Source organism: Xenopus tropicalis, chromosome 2 (genome assembly GCF_000004195.4).
Source record: "Xenopus tropicalis strain Nigerian chromosome 2, UCB_Xtro_10.0, whole genome shotgun sequence".
In the NCBI taxonomy this organism is placed as follows: Eukaryota; Metazoa; Chordata; class Amphibia; order Anura; family Pipidae; genus Xenopus; species Xenopus tropicalis.
Window position 1 is genome coordinate 154,607,878 of NC_030678.2, and position 17,352 is coordinate 154,625,229.

At 40.1% G+C, this 17,352-nt stretch overlaps 1 protein-coding gene across 1 annotated transcript in view; it reads right to left on the reverse strand.

The window, feature by feature from the left end:
• Positions 1-17,352, reverse strand: part of mtus2 (microtubule associated scaffold protein 2) — a 249,147-nt gene that overhangs the window by 106,303 nt on the left and 125,492 nt on the right. The gene's annotated exons all lie outside the window — the stretch shown is intronic.

Consider the following 17,352-nt stretch of genomic DNA (forward strand, 5'->3'; position numbering starts at 1 on the left):
CTTAATTAAAGTTCGCCATGATCTTTCTCCTGTATTTGATACAGCGGACCATAAAACAAAAGGGCGGTTTTTTTTTTTTACTAGTTCTTCATTTATTTTTACATTTTTGGGTTTAAATCATGCTTTAGCATATAATAAGATTAGACATAATGTAAAAGATTACCAGAAAAGTCACCCTGTGGATATCCAGAAGAGCAAACTAAAATTTGTCCCAGCACTGCACCACTTCTCTAGACCACTTAAAATTTCTAGTCGTATAGTGTTCTGAGGGTATCCAGAAGAGCAAACTAGAATTCATCCTAACCCTGTACCACTGCTGTTCTTGGCTGCTTGGGAAGCCTCATAGTGTTCTGAGGGTATCCAGAAGAGCAAACTAGCATTCATCCTAACCCTGTACCACTGCTGTTCTGGGCTGCTTGGGAAGCCTCATAGTGTTCTGAGGGTATCCATAAGAGCAAACTAGCATTCATCCTAACCCTGTACCACTGCTGTTCTGGGCTGCTTGGGAAGCCTCATAGTGTTCTGAGGGTATCCAGAAGAGCAAACTAGCATTCATCCTAACCCTGTACCACTGCTGTTCTGGGCTGCTTGGGAAGCCTCATAGTGTTCTGAGGGTATCCAGAAAAGCAAGCTAGAATTCATCCTAACCCTGTACCACTGCTATTCTGGGTTGCTTGGGAAGCCTCATAGTGTTCTGAGGGTATCCAGAAGAGCAAACTAGCATTCATCCTAACCCTGTACCACTGCTGTTCTGGGCTGCTTGGGAAGCCTCATAGTGTTCTGAGGGTATCCAGAAGAGCAAACTAGCATTCATCCAAGCTCTGGGCTGCTTGTTAAGTCAATACCCACAGTTAAGGAACTTCTGAATAGGATACACATTAAATTAATATGTACCTTCACTGGATAATAAAGGCATCGCTTGTTCAACTTCAATATTTGAGAAATATTCTGAGACAAACTGTAAATGGTTTTTATTTTTTATTATTTGTAGGTTATTAATTATTTATATTTTTGTTCGGCGACTCTCAAGTCTTGAGTTTCAGCACCTGTCTAGTTGCTAGACCACCAGAGAGTGGTTTGAATGAGAGACTGGAATATGAATAGGAGAGGGCCTAATTAAAAAAATAAGTTAGAAAAAGCAACAACAAACCAGTAGCCTCACAGAGCAATAGTTTTTGGCTGCTGGGGTCAATGACTCCAAATTGAAAGTTGCAAAGAGTTAGAAGAAGAAGGCAAATAATGCAGTAACAATAAAAAATTGACTTACAAATTGTAACAACTTCTTCACAGCTTAGACAGCATGCAGGAACTACATAACCCACAATGCATTGCACTGTTCCTTCCTTACTGACATCACATGTGCAGGGAATTGTGGGATTAGGAGGATGCAGGCTGACGGCAGGCTGAGGACAGCTGACTACTGTTTTTTTTGAGTCTCAAACTGGTCAGTCAGATCAGCAGGGGAACAGGGTCAGGCTTAAGGAACTGCTCCAAAGCATATTATTACATTAAAACTCATGTTTACTTTTCAGAAAGCTTAAGTTGTGTTTGGGTAGAGTTCTCTTTCAACATTCCAGTATCCAAGAGAGAAGGACAAAAAATACACATATTAACTTTACCTTGAAATGACCTTCACCGGTAACCTACATGTGAACTTTCTATTTGCCTGCACCATTATGACAACAGAACAAAGCGTGTAATTCCCTATCACCCGCCTGCCCTTTATCACTGAACTGTGAAGTCAGACCTCTCACATCAAAAGTGCTTTCATACCCCTGCTCCCACAAAACACACTCATCCAAAGAAAACGTTATAGCGAGTCTCAATAACAGAGATAGATTCTAGCTACGCTATTTATTACTCCGCTGCTTTCATTGGGGTGAAATTGATTGTACTTTGAAAAGATAAAAGCTGTGTGTGATATGTATTGTGACAGATATCGGTAGGGAGTTTTAGGCTACATCATGGGTGCCTATTGTATAGAATATGCAAAGAATAAAAGACACCTACAAGCCCCCATAATAATACTCTTTGTGGAAATCCGGAATTGTGTTTCTAACCTGTTACTGAAGCTGGACTGAGTCTGAGAACATACTGGAAAGCTAAGTGCATGGAAGCTTTCTTGAATTCTTTATTTCAATATCACTCTCACTGTGGGCTATAGGGACCAGCCTTCTTCCAACAGGAGTGGGGGTGTCACTGTAGGAACGAGAGAGGGGGGTCTACAAAATTCTCAGCTACTAAACAATATGATTTCATCATCCATTGTGCCAGTGATTGACTGGTCCTACTGTCTGTGGTCTACAGTTCAGGGCTCCCAAGAGAGATCAGAGCAAATCAGTCCTTGTATATATATGTGTGTTGCAAATTTCTCAGCTACTAAACAATACAATGTGAATATTGTGTCTCACTGGCTTGTTCCGCCAGATTCTTACCTTTGTAATGTTTCCCTTTTCACTCATTCAAGGGCATGTATTAGGCTCTTTCCAGTTCTTGCCATTGAAATGTTTAATCACTTTCACCCATGTGTAATGAATAACTCATAAGGCATACGTTCTAGCCCAAATCTATCTATCTATCTATCTATCTATCTATCTATCTATCTATCTATCTATCTATCTATCTATCTATCTATCATCTATCTATCATCTGTCTAAGTAATGCATGGCAGCAGTAAATATTGGACTAAATATTGGACTGAAGCAGGGTGCAAAGTGCAATGTTGCACGCAAACAGCATGTTTTTTTCCCACAATGCACCATTTTTTCCCAGAATTCCTGTGTCACTGCAGACACAAACAGGCACTCTCTTGATGCATTTGCGCTGTGCCTACCACAGTTAATTCCGATTTGCCAAAATGGATGTGCATGTGATTTGTTGCATATCAGGCGCAATTGTGCCAAATATTTTCAAAATATGTCTTGGCGTATTTTCTAGTCTTTAGCATGCGAGTGATCTGTGCACCTTATTCTTTAGATGTAAGTGCGCTGCAGGGAACACTGAATTTACCCCCTAGTGTGAAGGTGGTCGGTCATTTAATCGATCCAACAGGTTAGAAAATTTATATACTTGGGGGACCTACAATGCATTGCCAAGAAGTCACTTTCATACAATTGGTGTCTGCCAACTATTTAATGTTCTGAACATCCTCCGATTTGTTATTTTTAGGGCTTTATCTTACCATTCTAGTTTGAAACGTACAAACCAATATCCGAATGTTTTTTGGAAGAAGACTAAAATCTGAACGTGTATGACCGGCTTAACCTGTAATCCTCCAATTGTAATTCAGCTACTAGAGAGTAGCAAGTAGGACATACCTTATTCACCTTATATTCTTTCTGCCTTCAGACTCCTTGCATGCCTCTGGCTCCACTTGTAACCCTTGTACTCCTGTTCTTTAATCTTGGATGATTTAATGCTATGACCTGCTCTTTATTCTCAGAATACAAATGGAAATTAATATGAAAAAGCAGATCTAAACATTATTTTCCATGGGTCTCTCAGTTCCAGTTCTCCCTACACTGCTTGAATGTTTATATTTGTGCATTAATATAGTGACCTTGTCTACTAAATGAATGTTATTTCAATTGATATGGTCCTCATTAAAAATCAAAATAAATGAAGTAATTGCATCTGGAAAAAGCTTAATTCTATGCTGAATTAGTAAGAAATAGATCCAATTAAATGTGAAATTAGAATTTCGATGTTAAGGCATAAGCCTTCTTGAAACGTAGCAAAGTGTAATTGTTTTAGAAAAATAACATTTCCAGTCTGATATATTTAAGAGAAATCAATGCCTATGAATTAAATGGGGGTCAAACATATTTAAAGACTTTCATTCACAAAGGTGTAAATATTATATTACACCTGGAAATGTTTAATTTAATTCCTGTCTCCTAAATGTGCAATTATGTTCTAATGCCAAGGAAACCACAGTATATTTATAATAGAGCAACACTGTAACATGGAAAAGAGATTTAATAACACATGCAGTGCTGTTACAAATGTGTCCATCCACATCCCTCCCAATTATATTACTTGCAGGACAGTTCCCATTTGAACCCCTTTTCCCACAGTACCAGATCTGCTGTCAAATGTCCCAATCCTGCTAGCCCCCAATCTGAGTCTTGTCACACTATGAGATTACATTATTACGCACAGTTTATAAAGCACAGAACCCAACAAGTGGCCTGGAAATGATGAAAATTCAGGAGAGCTGACTGTATAGGTGGGCTAGACTGTGACTTTAATGTATAGGGGGAGACTGTGATATAAATTGGTGGGTTCACAATATGTCAATAAAATGGTGGGGCCACAGCGTGTCATTAAATGCTCCATTTAGTGCTTTATTACTCCTGACACTGCCATTCTATGTAAAAATGAGTGTGGTATAGTAGGGGGATAGCTACAATGTGGGCACAAACTTCTGTTTTTCAAATTCTGGAAGGTATGTGTCCATAGTGTCAGTGATCTACTATAGTATATCTGGGGGTCAGATGTCATATGAAAAAGTCAGTGGACCCAAAGGAATCTGTAACATGTGAAAAAGTTCACTCACCCCTACTTTTTAATGATCATGGTGCACATATAAGCAATGCAGTGGTATTAAACTAAGCTCCAAGAGCTAGAACCTATATTGGATCTGGAGAGTTAACAGGGTAAACTGAAGCTTTATAATAGAGTCATAATCATAATATAAATTGAAATGGTAGAGTTACTATTGATACACTGGTGAGTTAATACGCTGGTGTGGGAATATTTCTAGCCTATATATTCTCTCATATGAACTGCCAATCTTGGACAATCATCAATAAGAGTTTATTGCAACATATATATTACTCGACACAACGGGATTTGTATGCAGGTTCAGCCTCTTGGAGGAACCTTGGAAAATGGCTGCTAGAAAATACATATAGTTATGTTTTTAGTAAAGACTCAACAATAACATGGTACAGTAAGTGTCCAGGATCTGATGGTTTTCACCCCTGGGCACTAAAATTGTTGAGTTCTGCAACTGCCAAACCTCTGTTACTTAATTGTCTAGGATTCCTTGATGTCTGGCATGGTTCCAAGATATTTGCTAATGTGGTGCCATTATTTAAAAATGGATCCTGCTCTCAGCATGAAAACTATAGGCCTGTTAGATTGATACTGGTGTTAAAAAACTTTCCAGGGGGTTATAAGGGGTAAGATACTTGAAGGGAAACTCTAGCAAAAATGAAGATTTAATAAAAGATTCTCAATGAAATAAGAAGATTTCTAAATACAGTATAATCAATGCAAAATTCAGTACCATTTCTAAAAAAATCAATTTACTGTTTTCTATTTCTCTCAGCATCTGTCTCTCTTCATTATCTCTTCATGAAGGAGTCTGGTGTCAGATTTTGATTGACAGTTAGGTCTACTATAGCCTTTGGGGGGTGCTCTTTTTGACTAGAAGATGTATAAGAGCTCACGCTTTTAAAATCACCAGAAATCCTGTCTATCTACATGCAGGACTTGTGCTGAAGCGAATTATTTTTTTTAGACTTTGTGCTGGATACAGTTATTTGAGTTAGTCCTAGAACATCTGCTAGGAAAGGCAGACTCCCTCCTAAAAGATACAGTAGATCTATCTGTCAATAAAAATATGACACACAACTCCTGCATGAAGAGAGAATAATGAAAGAAATATCTTAAGGGAAATAGTGAAGGGTAACTTGGTTATTTAAAAAAAGGGTACAGTATTTCAATAGATTATATTTAGAAAGTTTCTTATTTCAGTATGATAAAGCTTATAATAAGTTTTCATTTTTATGTGTTAAATACATTTCAAATCTTGCCAGACTAATTTATGGGCTTCTATAAGGGGCTGGGCAGAAGCCTAGACATTGGAATGGCAGTGAATGTGATCTACATTGATTTTGATACAGTACCACAAATAAAGTACCTGATTAAATTAAGGAGTATTGGCCTGTAACATAATATTTGTACTTTGATAGAGAACTGACCGAAAGATAGATTACATAGATTGGTGGTAAATGGAATGTTTTTTAATTGGACCAGTGTTGTTAGTGGCGTAATGCAGGAGTCTGATTTTGTTCTTTTGCTTTTTAATTTTCTTATTAATGACTTGTATATAGTACTGTTTTGCTGATGATACTAAATCGTTCAAAACTAGTTTCATACAGAATGTTGCCGCTTTGCAGAAAAATTTGCCTAAATTGGAGAACTGGGCAACAAACTGGCAAATGAGGTTCAATGTTGATAAATAACATAAATTCTAGTTATACTATAAACTGTAATGTGTTGGGGGCTTTCTTAAGTGAGAAGGATTTGGGGATTTTTGTAGATAACAAACTGTGTAAAGGTGCCCATACACGTGAATATCTGGTCGCTTGGCGAGGTCGCCAAGTGAGCGGATCTTCTCCCGATATCCCCACCCACAGGTGGGCGATATCGGGGAAAATGCAGGCCAAATGATCGAATTATAAAGGTGGCAATGGGGCAATCGGCTTGGGGACTGCATAAACGAGCCGACTAAATCTTTTAACTTGCCTGATTGATATTTGGCCAATTTCAGGCCAGATAGCGGTCGGGCATGCCCCTCGTTCCTGCCCCTCGTTCCCTCGTCCAAGGGACCAATATCGGCAGCTACAATTGGCCCGTGTATGGCAACCTTAACTCTAGGCAATGTCATTCAGTGGCTACTAAGAAAAATAAAGTACTGTCTTACATAAAAAGGATATAAACTTTAGGGATGAAAACATAATTTTGCCTCTTTATAGGTCTCTGGTAAGGCCTCACCTTGAGTACGTAGCACAATTTTGGGCTCCAGTTCTTAAGAAGGATATTAAAAAGCTGGAGAGATGAGCAACTACACTGGTAAAACAGTGCGCTTTGCGCAAATAACATTTGCAATGCAACAAGAGTCTAAAGAAGAATATTACATTGTGAAATGCACATTTTTATTCTAATTTCTACAATTTTTTTTTCAGTTTACAACTTTTATTTAACATTTCCCCCAGGTATATGTATTTCCATTAACAGCACTAACAGACAGAAACATAGAATAAAATGGCTGAGTGCTTAATTCAGCAAACGGGATGATCTTTATGCATTAGCTGTATCAGAGACATAGACTATATTATGTATGACAGCAGTTTAGATGTGCTTGTACCTGGCTGGCACTCTACGTCTAGCCAAACATCTCTCACTGTGAGGCTTCAGATGTTGTTATATGATAAATCTCAGAGAGACTTTGCTGTACGGGTGAAAGAAAATCAACCATTACTACATTATTCTATCTTTCAGACTAAGTGTGATCTGCTTGCATGTTCTCAGCTGGATACTGTCACCAAGTTTGCTCCCAGAATGTTACCATCAAGCCCGTCACACCTCAGATGTGAATACGCAGGGGAATTTTGTGGATGTGGATGCAGGCAGCCAGAATCTCTATAAAGGTTACTGAACTGTAGCTGAAAGTAAAACAGTTGTAAAGGTTGGTGCGGAGGATCTTTGCCCCATAAGTGATCCTGTATATGCCTGCCACATACAGTAGAACACTTTAGGAGAGTGCAATAGTAAATAATGGTATAGTGCTAAAACAAAATGAGAGAACTATTGTCATTTCACAACATTTTTTGCACATTGATTCTATGTGGGTCCAGCCCATAGCCTAAAAGGGTTATTATTCTGTGTCCCAGGGCAATAAGTGCTCTTTAACATGCCCTATATTATCTGACTGCTGTAGTCTACTGCATATAGACCCTTTAGAACCTGTATTGATAAATAAGTCCCAAAATATTCTGTTGATTAGAATGAAATAATTATGGTAGGAATGTACCAATTTCAAATGACAAAACTGAATATTATCCCAATTTGCTAATTAACATTTTAGCAAATCCCTTGAAAACTGCAAAATGTATTGCTTTAAAGTCAGATAACGCTATGAGTTGGAATTAATTAAGGAATTAACTGCTTTACGTTTGTTAATGCACATGCTATTCCGATAGACTTCCGCCAGCAGCACCCAAGATTGAGAATGGGCCACAACCTCCAATAATGGAGACCCTTGCAGAGTGTAGCTTCAAGAAATCAATGCTGAAAAGATGTTATTGATTTTATAACATATAACACTCCATGTAGTTTGCTGTAGCAGCCCTAAAGCGATTGTTGTAATTGTCCATTTGGATTTTGCCACTGACGCATGCCTACAACATATTTCAGCATTTCCCTGTTCAGTTAATGGAAGCAGTAGTTGGTGCCCAGGGCAGGCTTTGCCTACACATACTTGACTGGAGGCACTCATGGGCAACTATTACTAATTATTGTGGCTCTTTTTCCAGTGCAGCAAGTGGTCAGATGAGGTCAGACTATTCCATATATGTGTATTACCACGGCAATCATTTACTAACAATCTAGATAGTACTCACAGTGGAAATTGGTTAGGGATGGTATTTTCTATTGTTCTAAACTAGTGTTTATAGACATTTGGGTTTGAGGTTTTTTTTCAATAAGATTCTTGACCTATAAAGCAAAAGCATTACTCGAAAACTCCTTCTCGTGACTTTCAAAACCCTCTGCATTTCTCTGCCCCTCATAACATCTCCACTCTTGTGTCTTCTTACACACATTCCTGGCCATCTCCTATTATTCTCCTGTTTGTGTCTGTGGGTACCCAATACTTAGGTACCACTTAGAATGCAGGCTAAAATATAAATATAAATGTATTTTTGTGTTAATTCAAGTTCAATTTTTGTTTTGATCCTTTCTGTATTATTAGTGAACACTGCTTATACAGGTATGGGATCCATTATCTGGAAACCTGTTATCCAGAGAGATCCAAATTACAGAAAGGCCATCTCCCATAGACTCAGTTTTATTCAAATAATTAATGGTTTTAAAAATGATTTCCTTTTTCTCTGTAATAATAAAACAGTACCTTGTACTTGATCCCAACTGAGATATAATTAATCCTTGTTGAAAGCAAAGCAATAATATTGGGTTTATTTATTGTTTAAATTATTTTTTAGTAGACTTAAGGTACAAAGATCAATATTACGGAAAGATCTCTTGTCCGGAAAACCCCAGGTCCAGAGCATTCTGGATAACAGGTCCCATACCTGTACATGTAGAGCTACCGGAGCCAGATTTAATAGTGAGGCACTATTTGGACCCCACTTAATCCCCTCTGTCACTCACATCCCCACTCTTGCACTCAATTTAAGGGTATGGTTTCCCTTTAACTACTCAGTCTCAGTACCTTTCTTTGTCCTTTTATATACTGAATAAAAATGCACATTTATGATTCATGGAGCCCCCTGAATGCTTACTATAAAATTCAGAGAGAGAGAGAGAGAACTGATAGGATACTAGGTTGTCAATGGTTTCTACTACATCTGAGTCTTAAAATATTCTGTCATTTGGAATTTTTACTGAATGCAGTCTCAGCTAAAGTAGTATACAGCGACATGAACATTCAAGGAAAATAGTAAAGTGCAGAATTATAACTACCACTATTTAATGTTTCATCAGAGATGCCGAATTTGTCCCACTTACATAACTGAAAGGAACGGGTCAGGGTAAGGTGGGCACTGGTGCTTTCATTATAACAGGGTCACTACAGTGTGCCTATATTTTATATGTCATTTCTAAAATGGAATTAAAAAAAAAAAAATATATACAGGGTATATTTTTTGTCATGATCTTAGTATATGTCTATGATAGCGTCACTGCTTGTTTCATCCTTGCAACTTATAAACCTCTATTCTTCTGTATCTTGTCCTTATATTGTACCTTATATTGTATTGTAAACATTCCCTTTCAGTAAGCTGGCATGGCCAGACAAAAGAGACAGCTATGGAAAAATGTTGGATTTGCAGCAGGAACAACAGCCCCATAAAGCTGCTGAGATCTAATACAGGAACACTGTTTTTTTGTAATGTTTTTTTTTACTATTTTAAAGACACTTTAGGCCAGTTATTTAAGTGGAGCAACAAACTTATAATTGTGTAGTGTTTTGAGTTGATATTTTGCCTTTTGCCATGGTGCTTCTAACAATAGCACCTGGAAGAGGGTCAGAGAGGTATTTTGTAATAAAGTGAGCAAAGTTTGCACCAGGTCTAGTAAGCCATAGCAACCAATCAGCATGTAGCATTCACTGGTCACCTGACTGAAAGCAAGTTTCTGGTCTGCTATGGGTTACTGAAACAGCATTTATATTCTATGCCTTAGCAGCTTTCATTCTGGGTCCTTGTTGAAACAGATTTGTAAATCATGGATGCTCATTAAATATATAGCTCTTCAATAAATATTTCAGTTGTGCCACAAGCCATAAAGTTCTAAATTCACTCAAGCTACAAAAAATAAATGTCTTTTTAATTACCTTATAATACAGAAAAGTCATCTGACTGTACAGCAAAAAGCAGGCAAGCTTCCCCACTTAACTGCTGGCGCAGTGCCCCCAACCCACTTAAAATCCTTACTCCGATTGTCCGGCTTCTTTACACTGGGCAAATTCGCACCAGACCAGTCATCCATAGGGACCAATCAGTGATGAGATACATTTTTTGTTTGTTTGCCATGCGTTACTGCACCAACAAAGATTACAAGTTAACATGGAAAACTACATGTAATAACAAATAAATACAAGTACAACTTTCAAAATCTATAATATAACACCACATGTACAGTATAGTATACACTTCATTTGTAATGCCTTCTTGTATAATAACTACCGGGGCTAATAAACTCCCTCCTGGGACCTTGGTTAAAGAGACTGTCACCCACAACAGCCCCTCACCGTTGCAAGTCGTGACAAAATAACAGCGTGCCTGCAACCCAGCCTGGCACCCTCCATAGGTAGGACACTGCTCCATGAATCTATACATCTTTAACTATCTAACCTCCCTTCTGACTCTACATTAATTATTACATATTTACCCCAAGTAGCCTGCCCCTGATCTGCCCCTTTCTCTTATGCCATCAATGCTTCTTTCTCAAGGCTAGAGATAAAACTCCCTACTACATAATAGAAAGTCACCTGTCAGTTTATTGTTTGTAGCTTCTGCTCTATAAAGTGCCCTTTTGCATGAGTATCTATTAATCTACAGGCTAAACACATTTTCATTATTTTGACACATTAGGCTTCCTTGCAGCTTTAAAATGTTATTGCAGCCTTAAAATATTTACTTAGAACAAAGTAAAATCTCCTATGGAGTTTCTTAATAATTAGGTGAATTATGATGAGGGGTAAATCAGGAAGGGGAGGAAGGTTTGCTCTGTAGAGCAGTAAATTATCAGGAACAAACAAAGCACTGGTCTGAGGTTTGTCCTATAGAGCAGTAAATTATCTGGGACAAAGAAAGAAATGGAAAAAGTTTTGACCTGTAGAGCAGTCAGTAATTAGAGACAAATTATGGAAGAGAAGAAGGTTTTCCAGTAGAGAAGTAAATAAAGGCAAACCAGACAATGGTCTCTGGGAAAGGGCTGGTCAATTTGTACTTTCTTGATGCTTATTTCATTCTTAGTTGTTTATGACTATGTCTAAGGGGGTTCTGTAATAAAAAATTCAAATTCTGAACCAGGTCCAGTGACCCATAACAAGCAATCAGAAAGTAGCAAATGGTCATCTTTTGTTTATAGAAGCAAACATCTGATTGGTTCCTATGAGTTAGTAGCTTGTATCTTTATTACATCTCCTCACTACATTACAGTATCAGTCATAGCTTCTGTTGTACTTTTATCTAGAAGCGCAATTTGTTGCTGCCTTAGTGCAAACCTGCACAGGTATGATTACATTACAAGCTCAAAAATCCTAATAGGTGGGGGGTAATTCCACCACAGACTTAAGCAGTTATATTCAACAAGTTGGAACAAAATCAGACTTTATCAGACTACATTTTCAAGTGACAGGGGACACAACAGCAGCCACATTGTCGGTTTTCCTCCACCTGCCCGTCTGTGTCCCCCACTCCCTGGCTGCTTCCACTGAGTAGGTAGAGAGCGGCTTTAGATGGGGGAACTTCTTAGACCTATAAAGAAAGCAGATCCTACAGTCAGCCCCGCACAGGACTGCGGGGTTTGCTTTCTTTATAGATACGCCACTGGACACACCAGGGTTGTCCTTTATCACCAGTGCTTTTTTTGGTATTGCTATTTGAAATAATTCAGTCATTCATTGCAACCATTTAGGATCCCACCATACCACATAGCATGTTTGCACATGGTTTATATTTCAGTCAATAACATCTCTTCCAAATCTTTATAACATTCTGAACAAATTTAGAGCTAATTCTGGTCTTACCATAAACCATGCTGAAACAGACTTGACTAAATTATTGCCCCTAACTTTGAATTTCAGTGAAACACTACCTATACTACAGTCTTAGGTGTCAGACCTTACATAGAACCTTAAGATACAAGATGTTGGAGGACTGGCATAAATACCATATCTCCTGGATAGTGTGCATCACTGAAAACATCAATGAAAACTGTACTACTCCCCTGGTTTTCTAGAACTGTCCCTTGACACATAGAGATTTCAAGTAGCAATATTTTATGAGAGCGATACTGATACTTTCCATGCCTTTGAAATACTTTATTTAATGTTACCATTCAGTGTAAAAAGGAATTAGGCTTAAAAAAATTCAAGGACTGCACATCATTTCCCTAATGACAGGTTTAGTTGACATCCATAGACACATACCGTACACAAGGGCACTGGGTGGTGCATATAATACCTGCCCTTTGTCTAAGACCAATAAAAACAGTCTGAGCAACATTCCCTGACCTGCTGTGTACCATTTTTACACATTTTCTGATGGTGCATCAAAGGATATTTGTCAAGTGGTATTGATTATTTATCAGCAGTCCTGCATATATATATATATCATAACTGTTGGAAACTTGGAGTAGTTTATGCCTCTTATTCCTATAAGGTGCCTGTGGATGAAACATAGCAAGAGCTTTATCCATACGTGTGTCTAAGCACTGCTGGTGCCGTACAAAGCTGGACTGAATAGACTTGGCTGCCAGTGACAGCTGCTGAAACCTTTGCTGTAGATGTCAATCAACCAAAACAGTTCCCAGGCCAGTGATTGCTGTCACGGCCAATCTAGCGTGATTACAAGACAAAGTTAAATGCTCAGCAAGCGGTGCCCTAGCAGCACTGCCTACTTCTGTCTCAGTAGGGTTTGTGATCAGACAGCAAATAAAATGAATAACTTGCCATATTTGGGGGGGGGGTATATTTTTGAGCTGTGCCAAACTATAGCCTTTTGTTTATAAACAAACCCCACCAAAAAATCATCCTTAATAAATAAAGCGCCAAAGTAAATCCACTCAGTAGAAAAAACATCCCATGCCCTGTTTAAATCTTGGAATCATTCAGAAGTCATCTCAATGTTTGAGTCCTAACACATTCAGGTAATCCTTACCTACAGCATGTAAATATACACCATTACCTATAAATATACCCTCTACAAATCCAGCTGTTTTATCTGGCCCTTCTTCTTCTAGTCCAGTGGTTCTCAACCTTCCTAATGCCGCGACCCTTTAATACAGCTCCTCATGTTGTGGTGACCCCCAACCAAAAAATTATTCCTAAGACCATTGGAAATATGTGTTTTCTGATGGTCTTAGGCGACCCCCGTGAAAGGGTCATTCGACCCCCAAAAGGGTCCTGACCCACAGGTTGAGACCCGCTGGTCTAGTTTATATGGAATATAAATGATAGAAGTCAGATGCCACAGTTATGGCTGCACTTTTGTTTCCAATTTCCAACTTGTGAGTATAGCTTTTTAAAAACGAATTAAGTGCCAATAAAGGCTGATTATAGATGGTTTATTTGCAGTTGACATATACCCCTCCTCCACTTGCTCTTTTGCTCAGAGCTAGCCTACTGGTGCTGGCAGTTTCTCCTGCTGATGCTCTCACACAGGCTTCTGATCCCAGCTGAGTCTAAACTTTAATAGCAGAGTTTTAATGACCTTTTTCCTAGCATGACTTAAATGCCACCAAACCCTTATATTACAGAACTTTATCTATAGTTTACACAGTGTTCTATCTAAAGGTGGCTATACACGGCGGATATAAACTGCTTGTGAATGCAGTAAATTAGGAACACCTCAGTATTGGCTTAAATCCTCCAACTGCTCTGTGCCTATGGTTTTTAATTAAGAGGTGTGCACAAAAGATCAAGCCAAGGAGACAAATTTATCAGCCACATATGGGAGAATCTATTTTTCTTTTGGTATCTTCTCAGCCTGTAGGGTTATAACAAAACAGCAACCCCCTGATCATGACAGCCACAGAGACTCATTGCTGGTTGGGAAAGAGCTACAGGCGAAGATGGGATTAAAGAAATTTGGAAGCACGGAGATCAAAGCCATGAGAAATACCATAAGGAGACAGGATAGGGGGGAATCAATTTTCTATTAAGAAAGATGCAAACCCAAAAATGATTGCATAAGTCAATTAAATTTCACATTTTCAAAGATGAAATGTATTTGTAAATGTAATTGCTATTGAGAGCCAGGCCTAGACTGCAATCTATGGATTCTGGCAAAAACCAGAGGGGCTGCTGTAAGATGCCATAGACAGTCACTATTTATTGAGCTGGTGGGGAGCTGTTTGGGCCTCTGTGTAATTGAAATGCCAGGCAGCGCCGGATTTCAATTCCAGGCACCCCAAGGCCGCCCCCCCCGGCGCGCATGCGCAAACATCTCCCCTCCCCCCCCGCGCCAAGCCGATGCAAGCGCGCATGCGCGGCCATTTAAACTACCATACAGAGCAGTGGGGAGAATTTCCCATTGCTCTGTATGGCCGCAAAATGCTAAAACTTCGCTGCGGCGGGGCGGCATGCCACCCCTAAAATTGTGCCGCCCTAGGCCCGGGCCTTTGTGGCCTCGCCACAAATCCGGGCCTGATGCCAGGGTCTGTTTTGAATCCCAGTCTTGACCCATTGAGAGCAAAACCAAGGTCATGTATGGATGCAGTGCAGCATGTAGAGAGCAATTTTCAGATGCAAATCAACATGTTTTTTTTCCCACATCATTGCAGGCCTGCGTGTGTCCAGGCGCACACAAATGCTCACAAATCGGGTTCCAATGGCTGCTAACATTTTCAGAGTCAGGATTGCCTACTTCTAATGAGAGACGCAAGTCTGTTGCACCTACTGACGGAACCCATCGCGGGAACCCTGGAATTCCCACCATGTTCAGGACGAAAGGAGCTCCATGCTTCCCCAGTGTTAATAAAGACACTTGCATATGATTCAGCAGAAGAGGCAGGACGGATGCAATGGCACCCACAGTGAAGTACAAGGGCAATGTTTGTGCACAAGTAACTCTACTGAATGGCGCCAATAAGTGTAACATCTGTGGCCATTTTAGCACTGCTGCATTTGTAAATGACCATTTCTATATCTGTCCCTTGCTTTTCTCTGCACTCACTGCTGGTTCTGGCTCTTGAAACAATAAAGCCAGCTATCATCCAGCCAAGACTTGAATTCATGCAATGGCTTACTATTCACCTAAATTATTAGAATTTCTATTCATTGTTCAGCTCTCTTGCTTAGCAGCATTAGTAGAATTTGAGATAGACACTGGCAAATTCAGAAGAGAAACTCTACTTCAGGGAATATATTCCTATCATTGCCTTTGTTTTTATGCAATAAACAAAGTGTTCTGGTGTAATAATAAAGAGGATTAATCCTTTCCCTGCCGAAGGGCTAAAAACAGGCTAAAAGAGGTTAAATCTGATTTAGGTATTCATCAAATAATTTTCAATATTGAATTCTCAGCTGAGATTTTTGCCTGCTTCACTGGAGTTGTAAAAATATATCCAGAGGAGACAAGCCTCCGCAATCAGCAGCCGCACAGACAGAGTAGAAAGAGCATTCCGTATCCCCAATGTGATCAACTTTATCTGATGTGTCAAACCTTCAGGCAAATAAATTAAATGTAGAGGAGTAAAAAAAAAAAAAACGAAACTTGCCAGACTCTGCTGACAATTCTTTCGGAAAAGTTGGCAGATTTATCAATTACACCCAGAAGTTTAGACGGCGAATGCAACTTTTTTTGTCTCTTTTGCTCTTTCTCTGGGCTGACAAGATGATTCTCATTCCGGAGAGAAACAAAGTCCTTGAACTCCATTAAAAATAATGCAATTTCAAGTAGAGATTTGGAGACTTTGTAGCTGTGAAGCTCCTCTCCTGTAAATGGAGCGTAAGTGGAGAGCTGGAACGCTGTAGGACAAATCATACCGATTACTGCGCCAACACACGGTTGAGCTTGTGAGCTCTCTGAGTTCATTTGGTTCTGCACTTTCTAGCTGTCCAATTCAGGTCTCATCAGTGCTCTCTGTACCTTCACTTCAGATAATTAAGAAGGATTTTTCACAACAGAGAACAGACTCTTAAAGGAGAAGTGTGGGCCACTAAAAGCACTTGAAAATTGTTCCTGGAAGAGGGGACTGATTGTAGAGTTTTATTAGGGTGTACTAGCAGCTGGTCAGTGCTACTGCTTGGGTTAGACTGGGTGCTGGCACAACGGTGCTTCTAGCAGCTGGTCAGTGCTACAACGTGGGTTAGACTGGGTGCTGGCACAAGGGAGCTTCTAGCAGCTGGTCAGTGCTACTGCTTGGGTTAGACTGGGTGCTGGCACAAGGGAGCTTCTAGTAGCTGGTCAGTGCTACTGCTTGGGTTAGACTGGGTGCTGGCACAACGGAGCTTCTAGCAGCTGGTCAGTGCTACTGCTTGGGTTAGACTGGGTGCTGGCACAACGGAGCTTCTAGCAGCTGGTCAGTGCTACTGCTTGGGTTAGACTGGGTGCTGGCACAACGGTGCTTCTAGCAGCTGGTCAGTGCTACAACGTGGGTTAGACTGGGTGCTGGCACAACGGTGCTTCTATCAGCTGGTCAGTGCTACAGCGTGGGTTACACTGGGTGCTGGCACAACGGTGCTTCTAGCAGCTGGTCAGTGCTACTGCTTGGGTTAGACTGGGTGCTGGCACAAGGGAGCTTCTAGCAGCTGGTCAGTGCTACAGCGTGGGTTACACTGGGTGCTGGCACAAGGGAGCTTCTAGCAGCTGGTCAGTGCTACAGCGTGGGTTAGACTGGGTGCTGGCACAAGGGAGCTTCTAGCAGCTGGTCAGTGCTACAGCATGGGTTAGACTGGGTGCTGGCACAACGGTGCTTCTAGCAGCTGGACATTGCTACAGCGTGGGTTACACTGGGTGCTGGCACAACGGTGCTTATATCAGCTGGTCAGTGCTACAGCGTGGGTTAGACTGGGTGCTGGCACAACGGTGCTTCTAGCAGCTGGTCAGTGCTACAGCATGGGTTAGACTGGGTGCTGGCACAAGGGAGCTT